The sequence below is a fragment of the Lathyrus oleraceus genome, chromosome 2 (genome assembly GCF_024323335.1).
Source record: "Lathyrus oleraceus cultivar Zhongwan6 chromosome 2, CAAS_Psat_ZW6_1.0, whole genome shotgun sequence".
Lineage (NCBI taxonomy): Eukaryota > Viridiplantae > Streptophyta > Magnoliopsida > Fabales > Fabaceae > Lathyrus > Lathyrus oleraceus.
The window spans coordinates 308,518,058-308,527,082 of record NC_066580.1 but is presented as its reverse complement, the minus strand read 5'-3'; the positions used below and the strand labels follow the sequence as shown (position 1 = coordinate 308,527,082).

General features: G+C 36.4%; 1 long non-coding RNA gene across 1 annotated transcript; it reads left to right on the top strand.

Moving 5' to 3' along the window:
- The first annotated feature begins 4,667 nt into the window (after positions 1 to 4,667).
- Positions 4,668 to 6,291, top strand: LOC127119252 (uncharacterized). The gene is made up of 2 exons (XR_007802731.1): positions 4,668 to 5,147; positions 5,984 to 6,291. It is a non-coding gene; the product is annotated as an uncharacterized LOC127119252 (long non-coding RNA).
- Positions 6,292 to 9,025: the final 2,734 nt, after the last annotated feature.

Sequence of the window (9,025 nt, the reverse complement as noted above, 5' to 3'; positions counted from 1 at the left end):
AGTGTAAGTCTTTCCATTTATTAGGGGCTAGTGGCATACTTATTGATTTATCCAAGTTGTAACCCTCCCTCTTAAATGTTGTAAAGCCCTCATTATCGGTGGATGTTTGGTTGAGTATTCTCCCATTAATAACAAAAGATCTTTAAGCTTTTGTTAAAACCAATTCACCCATCTTTGAAATTTTTACCACGAACTACGAGGTTTTGATCCCTCATTTTATGTTGGTACGTAGACATAAGACCAAAAGTCTTATCAAACACAAAAATGTAAACAATGAATTCTTTTCTCATCCCCTCATTCTAACTTTTAAGCAAACATCTTTTTCAACCAAAACACTTACACACAAAAAGGGCTCCCTAGGAGTACCAAGGACATTTTGGGTGATAATACCTTCCCTCTATGTAACCAATCCCCTTACCTGTAATCTCTGACATTTTATTAGTTTTGATTTGAAAACTTCTTATCTTTGGGTTTGTTCGTACATTTTCCTTTTTCCTTTGGAAATAATAAAAATGTGGTGGCGACACTGGTTTTATTGATGTTGAGTTAACCAATAGCTCAATGGTCATGAATTTACCGCTACAGGGCCCTCATGCCTACGTATCCTCACAGTGCAATGAGAAATTCAGAGCTCTGTAGTTAAAGGAACTAGTCGTGGGAAGTAAAAAGAAGAGTGATTAAAGTATGGTATAAACAAAAGGATAATTTTATTTGAACTCCAACAAGGGATGAAATGTGAACCCAAGAGTAAAACTGGCATTGACCAATATGTGGACTAGCCGGAAGCATCTGCCACTATATGGTATAACCGAAAACAAGGAGAATTAAGTGTTCGGGTATGAGGCAAACCGTCATTGGTTCACAAGGTGACACAAGATGGAGCTCAAAGGGATAATGTATTTGGCTCAAAGCAAGAGTATATCAGATGAAGTGAGTGAAGGTAGAATAATGAATACATCATGGAGATGAACGGAACGAATGACCAAAGTCACAGAATTGAAGATTTGGTAACAAGTGACTGAAGAGGTATAATTTGAAACCAAAGGTCAGGGTAATATTGGAATCCATAGGAGAAATGGAATTTTTACCATAGAGGGAAACAACGTCTTAGCCAAAAAAGAAGGAATTAAATGTTTGGGGACGATCCAAAACATTCTAGATACAAATACGGATTTGCCATTATATGGTCCTAAAAGGGTGTATATGGAATTCCAAAGAAAATTATATTTCGGTTTCAAAAGAATTAACATGTCACTAGGGTGAGCGGTTTAATGATTGAAGGTAGATAATGGATCATGAAAGATATGAATGGTACCCTAAGGAGGAATGAGGAATAATTAGGAGTATACTCGCCAAGGATTCGCATCCTCGTGCCTATGTATTCTAACTGTGCAATGAGAAAGTCAGAGTAATCGTAGTTCGTAGAACTACGAGAGCGAAGGGAGATGGAAAGTGATGAAAAGTATAACTCGTACCAACAGAATGGTATCAATGGAACCCGCAAAGGGAAAGTGAAATTTGAACCAAAGAGTAAACATGTGTCTTAGCCAAAAAGAATGAATTAAATGTCTGGGTAAGAGCCAAACAGCTCTTGATTCACAAGGTGGATTGGCGATATATTATCCTAAAAGGGTATATGTGAGGCCCAAAAGAAAGTATTGTTGGATACAAGGAACAATATATCACTGGTGTGGGAAGAAACAGTTTGAGATCAAAGAAGAATGGTATCTTGAATCCATGAAGAAGGTAGACTCTGAACCAAAGAGTAAATAGGCATCTTAGCCAAAAAAGAATGAATTAAATGTTTGGGGACGATCCGAACAACTCTTGATTCATGAGATTGACTACCATTATATCGTCCTAAAAGGATGTACATGGAGTCCAAGGTGAAGTGTATTTGATCTCAAAAAGATGGTATTGATTGATAAATGGAGAATGATTGATTAATAAATAAGGTAGCTCGTGAAGCATTTGAATTCTCCTGCCTACGTATTCTCATCGTGCAATGAGAAAATCAGAGCTTTCATAGTTGAGCCCACTAGGGCTGATAGTAAGATGATTGAGGAAAAAAAGTGATTAATTGAATATGGAATATGAAGAGACTTGACAGTTGATTGAAAAAATCATACTAAAGTCTATGAATAAGGGCAAATGCTTTGAATATATAGGGCTTACGCGCCGTACGCAAAGTCACTCTAGACAAGGATAGGAGAAACTCCACCTCATCATTCCTTATTACTTAAGGCTCATGGCGCATGATGAAGGAGAATTGCCATCCAAGACGCAGCGGAATTTAAAATTTCTCCATTTAGTGATTCTTACGAATGGGCATGATCAGTGATAGAATCGTTACCTCTTGTGGCGATTCAAACCTTTGGTGCAGATCTCTTGTAACGATCAAAACCATGGATACAAATCCACGGGGCGATCACGAACGTTGAACGATGACAACGTCTCTACTCAGTCCACACGAACGGATTCCTTCAATCTCAGTGCTAGCTGGTACGAATGAAGGCTTTGAGTGAGAGAGAGAGAGGGAAACGAAACTCCAAGTCTTCACTTGAGTTTGAGTCTGAGTGGAGTGACAATGCTTCTACCCAAGGGGTTCTATTTATAGAACCACTTGTGTGGGCTTCAAGCTAAAAAGCCCACTTAAGTGTATTTTGGCCCATATCTCATAGTATGCCAAAATCACTTAAGTATTTGGTACCTTACCATATTTCGTATTCCACTTAAGTGCACCGTACCTTACGATGTTCCTTAATTACTCTATCTCTTACCAATCTGTCCTTTGTGTGTGACCCCGTAGGTTTTCGCGACGTTGGCAATTATATTAAATCACGCATTTAACATAATAAACAGTGAGCGGTATCTAGCAACACATCACTGCTACCCAAGTCACGAAAATGTCATGTGATTTGACAAAACCTCCTGTGATAATAATTATGTGTATAATTACCCCTTTGCCCTTATGTCTATGTTGAACACAAGGTATAGACCGTGTCACCCTTGTCCAGTCCAATATTGGGCCCATAGACATTTATCCTGTTACGCAGGATGGGCAAATTCCATCTAGGACACTCATGTCCCTCAGCATGCTTTGTGGAGTACCCATCAACTGTCTTTATGGTTATCCAGTTACGGACAATGTTGGATCAGCAATAAAGCACTCGACTCTACATCTAGGATCCATAGTGGTTTCAGGTCGAAGAGTGGTATACACTATTATCACCATGAGAATAACTTATGACACTTTGCATAACTTTCTATATAGTATTCTCATAGCGGGTCAATCCGGTATAAATATTACTCTTAATATTCATACCTATGTTTAAGGCTTGATAACTCTTTATCCATGATCCATGAGATGTGATCATCAGTCTACAAACATAATAGTCTTAATGCTTTAATGTTATCCCACTTCACAATAAAGCTCGACTACTGATACTTTAGGAATAGTGTCCTTATGTTTAATGTGCTCTCATGATTAAGTCACGCTTAATACATTAAACGGACTATCTATTTCAGGGACTTTATTAATCAACCATAATAAAGAAAAAGCCTTTTTATTTATTAATAAATAATTCGATACAAGTACCAAAAGTATTGGCCTCTAGGGCTTACACCAACACATGATACTTCTCATAACTGACAAGTTGTTGGAGAAGAATCCTCATTGCTGCTCCTTAACATTGATGTTTCTTTGTATGAAGAAGACTTGGTAGTTTACTCGATTCGTATTGCACTAAAGGGTATGAATAAGGGTGAATTCTATGAATAGCTAGGGCTTACGCCCCGTACGCAGAGTCACTCTAGACAAGGGTAGGAGACACTCTGTCTCATCATTCCTTATTACTTAAGGCTCGTATCGTCCAATTTGAATCGTATTTACTAAGTGTTGATCTTTGACTTATCTTGTATAATCTACTGCTCAATGTGACTGGGATATCTTGCATGAAAGACTGTCTTGAAGCTTGGAGATCCACATCGTTAGAATTAATCCTATCAAGTGATCAGGTGACTTTTGATCACTTGAATGGACTGTGGGGTTATACATGATTAAAGAATTTAGTTAATCAAAATTGCTTTTGATCAACATGAATCAGAGGGTTTGAATTAGATTGAAAAATGATAGTCTAACCTAAGGATTAGAATTATTCATAGTTTATTCCTAAGGGGAACATGCATTGGTTAAGACCTGATTGAAAATTCTAAGTCAAAATTCCTAAAGGAGCATGTCATGTTATATGGCTAAAATAGCAAAATAAACCCTTAAAGGAAAAAATGGTCTTTTCAATCAATTAATTTTATATTCCTAAAAACAATTAAAACTAAACAAAACCTAAACAAATCTATTTATCCTAATATTCTAGAAAATTATCCAATCAACTAAATCTATTACTAATTAATTTCCAACATTTTTTAAAATTCTAATTAAGTCCTAAAAGTTTAATCTAATTAACTAATCAAGTATCTAAAGTCTTAATTACTAACTAAATTCTAATTACTAACTAAACTTATGACTAATTAATCTACCAATTACTAGTTAACTCCCTAATTGATAGTTGAAACCAAAATAAACAAGAATCAGGTCCAAACAAGACCAGAATCTGGCCCATTACACTACAACAACAAGGGGGTATGAACCGGGTTTGGACAATGGGCCTCAATGCAGAGACCTATCCATTATTGCAAATCAAATGGGGGGTGCAGCACACAGAAACACCCTTGGGCCGTAGAGAAGTCTTGGACAAAAAAGCCCAGTTTCAGCAAACCCTCCCTAAAATGATTTTCACGTTCCTTCAAACCAGATATGCTCATGTCGAGACGCTGAATTCTTCGCGGCACCAGAAATAAGGAGTTCGTTCGGCGGCGTTTGCGCAATCGCGAGGAAGCTCATATCGACAACCGGTACACTCTTCGGTTCGTTGTTAGATTGAAACGATGATGGAGGTCGCCGTGTGCGTGATTTGTGTGAAGATGCAGACTTTGATTTCCGTTGTTGTTTCCATCGGATTAGCATTGAAAACGTGTGTGTAACAATCAGGGGTTGAAGATCGAAATATGTATCGGGTTCGTCGCATCGGTGAGATGGAGATGGAATTCGAATCCGGAAGGAACAGGTCATTGTTCGAGCTCACGTTGAGGTAACGGGACGGTGGTTCCAAGCTACGAAATCTTCTTCTTTCTTCCGATTTTCGACTTCTTTTTCTTCCCTTCCTTGCGTGCTTGTCAGTGTTGTTGTTGATTGTGTGAGATAATGAGGAAATAGAGAGGATTATGCAGAGAGGTTAAAGATGCTCACCAATTAAAAAATGGAGCTCACGAATTGGAGGGGAGGGTTGAATATATATGAGCTGAGATTCTAACAAAATTGGGTAAGGATTTGGGCAGGTAGTTAGAAACGTTAGGGCAGGGTTAAAGTTAGTTGAGTTTGTGAACAAATTGTTATGAAAACTAACAGAGCTAGTTTTGTTGTTAAGTTCATTTGTATTAAGTTAATGAAGAATGAATGTGTAATGATGGTTAGAGTTAGAATAGTGGGGAAATCAGGTGTTAGTTAGGAGGTTTGCAATTCAGTTAGTAAAAATTAATTGGAGCGTGTTTCTGAAAATGAATTGGAAACAAATTGTAAATGACAATTAAAGTCAGTCTGAAGGATGTATTTGAAACTGAACTTAGATTAGATTTGGACTGTGTTAGCTTGTGATTGGTTAGTCATATACCTTCTGTTAAGGAGCTACAGTAAGATTGTTGTTCTGTTAATAACTTGTTAAAAACGATTTTGAATTTCTGTTTTGAACTATTGGAATTAATTGTAATACCTTCTATGAAAACAGTTGGGACTGGTTTACCATTAATTAAATTATGTTTCAGATAGTGTATTTCTCATTTTGCACGGCTACTAAATGAATTGATCTCTGCCGAATGGGATTGGAATTAATCTCTGTTAGCTGCTGATTTTTGACACTTGGTTTTGTAGGTTAGGCATCCAAATCAATTCACGGGTATGGAGCTATACTTATGGTTCATACTCGAAGAAAACGGCCATGGGAAATGGCTTGTGAGCTGCTATGGAATGTCGTTTTGAGCTGCTTGGATATGTTGCAATTGAGTTTAATCATAGGCCATGTGCAATGTGAACTTGGATAGGTTGTAACCTTTTGATAGAACCATGGTTTATGATTATGTATGTGGATGTTGAATTTTGAATTATGTAGGATTGTTATGTAAGGTTGATTTGAATGAATATAATGGTAGAATGATTTTGTGGAAAGGGTATTGGATGAATATCATGTGAGCTTGAATGTACAATTGGATATGCATTGGATTGAATTGAATGTGTATGGAATTTTTGTATGAAATTGATCTTTGAAATGTGACTTGGTTTGGTTGGGAAGGGAATGCATTGTAATGGATCAAAATGAACATGGTCCAAGAGTGGTTTAAAAATACAATTGTGAATGAAGATAACTTTGTTTAAAATAGGTCATGGATTCAAATGAAATAGACTTAAGTGATTAATGGATAACATGAACAAGGTTAAGGTGATTGAGGGATGAAATTATGGTAAGTTGACTTTGGTCAACTAGTTGATCAAAAAGTCAACAGTTAACCAAAAGTCTACTGATGCTAAAGATGATGAAATGGACTTCCCTGATTAAAAATGCATGTTCAAAATGGAACCATGAACTAATTGGAACCAATGTATTTTGTGAATGAATGATAGTGAAACTTAGTGATCATGTCATGACTTGACCAAAATGAATCAATGAAATTTGGATCAATGAAGATCAATGGAATCAATGGATGAAGTGACTTAGATCAAATGAGACCAATGAAAATATGTAGTGGAATATGAATGCAAGCTTGCCTTAAACCAACCAAAACAAACCATGGACTAGGGTTTAGTAGTCAAAGTTCAAAATCAAGCAACAACCAAGACCTCAAACCAAGTGAGAAGTAAACTCAAGTAATGCAACAATGCCATGAACCCTAACTAGGGTTTCTACTACCTCCAAGCAAGCCATAATGTTCACAAACTTCATAGCCAAGGACTAGGGTTTAGATGAACCTTAGATCAGAAAGTCAACCCAGAAAAGCACCATGATATCAACCTTAGGAGGAAATGTCCCAAGAATCAAGCAATTAGGGTTTCACACCATAAGATGAGGAAAACCACAATCTTCAAGCAAAGCCCTTGTTTTTATCAACCATAAACTTTGAATCTATGAAGCCTGTTAGCAAGTGTTAGTCATGAATGAAGGATGCACATGAATGAGGCATGAATGAATACAAATGAAACTCAAGCCACATGTTAGATGAAAAGTAAAAAGGTGAGGGAAAATTTTAGGGTACAACAATGTGTAACAAGCAAAATAAATGTAAAAATTAAAGAAGACGTGAATCGGTAACCCAGTTCATTGAAATATCACCTACGTCTTAATGGTGTTAACCCAATGAAAATAAATTCACTCTTAAATAGTCAAATGTACAAATCGGTCTGATTTGAACTTTCCTACTTTAATTCCTCTATTTTTAACACTACTCGTGATTTTCTATTCAGGACTCCCCCTGAATATGAGACCCCTCTCACTTTCACTCAAACACTTTCAGAGCTAGAAGAGATTATGAATTATGGAACGAAATTACAACTCAAATACTATATTCCCTTAAATAGGAATAAGACTTAATAATAGAGTATTATGATGACTTCTCGGTAAGTATACTAATATTGTTGAATTAATAACAAGATAGAACCCATATGGACTGCCTCCAAGCAAGACAAACTAGTAGGGGGGTTCAAGTTTCAGTGTGAAAAGTAAATAAACACGTAAACAATGTCATGAAAGCGATCAAGTTGTGTTGTAGAATCCCCTATTCCTCTCTTGTTAATGTTTGATGCTTTGTATGAATGATCTAATCACTATAACCTCACGGAGAATTAACAAAATTATTATAGTCGATCCCTCATGAAATAACTCACTAACCACTACCATGAGCTTTGTATTCCTAGTCCGCTAACGTAAGCAGGGTTAGGTGATGTATAAAATATTAATTTTCTATGCCACTACTCGGGGTCTCCTATCCCTATTCAACCAGCGTAAGTACAACAATTTCCCTAGGTCCAACACAGAGACTAATGGTCAGTATTCCTTATGTGCCCAAAATAAGATTAAAAGAGTATCTCACATAAAAAGAATTACGAACAAGAGGAAATAGAATAAGATTATAGATCAATAGGTTCATATAGTGGTCAAATCAACATAAAATCCAACAATTGAGAAACAGGTTCATCATAACACAACCTAACCTAGAAGACTTTAGCTACTCATAGTGTAATTAAAAATACCACAATTGATAAACAATGATAATATAAGAAGTCCCTTGAAGAGATGGCCTCCAATGACTTCAAATGCTTCAAAAATCACCACTTGTGCTCTCTAATTCGTGTTTCAATCTCCCAAAATTGTAGCCCTTATGAAAGTGTTGAAAAATCTCTTTTAAAGGCATCATAATGGACAAGAACGTGTCATAAAAAGGCCCCAAAAAATGACCATCGCGCGCACGATACCCTGCATCGCGATGCAACTTTTAATGCCCTATCGCGTGCGCGATGGTGGATGTGATTATTTTCGAAGCTTCGCTATTTTTTGATCAATTTTCACTAAGTCCACAATTTGCATACTTAGTCATTCTTCCTCATATTTGGTCGACTTTAACTTGTTTTTCTCTGATTCTTCTACTAAATATATGTAATGACGAACTGTCATCATATTACACAAAGCAAACCAAAAGACTCAAAACAAATAAATGTGCATAGCTTAATTGTCCAAAGTCTAGGTCTTAACAATGAAGAATGCCTCCTTAAATAGCAATAAGGTCCAACTTAAAACGCCCATTAAGGTTTTGGTATTTGAACATGGCTGAACATCCCAAATGCGCAAAAAGCCAATCTTCCATTAAGTTGATTAAAAATATTTTATTGATTAAGTTTTGATCATATTAGAATTCTTCAAATCTT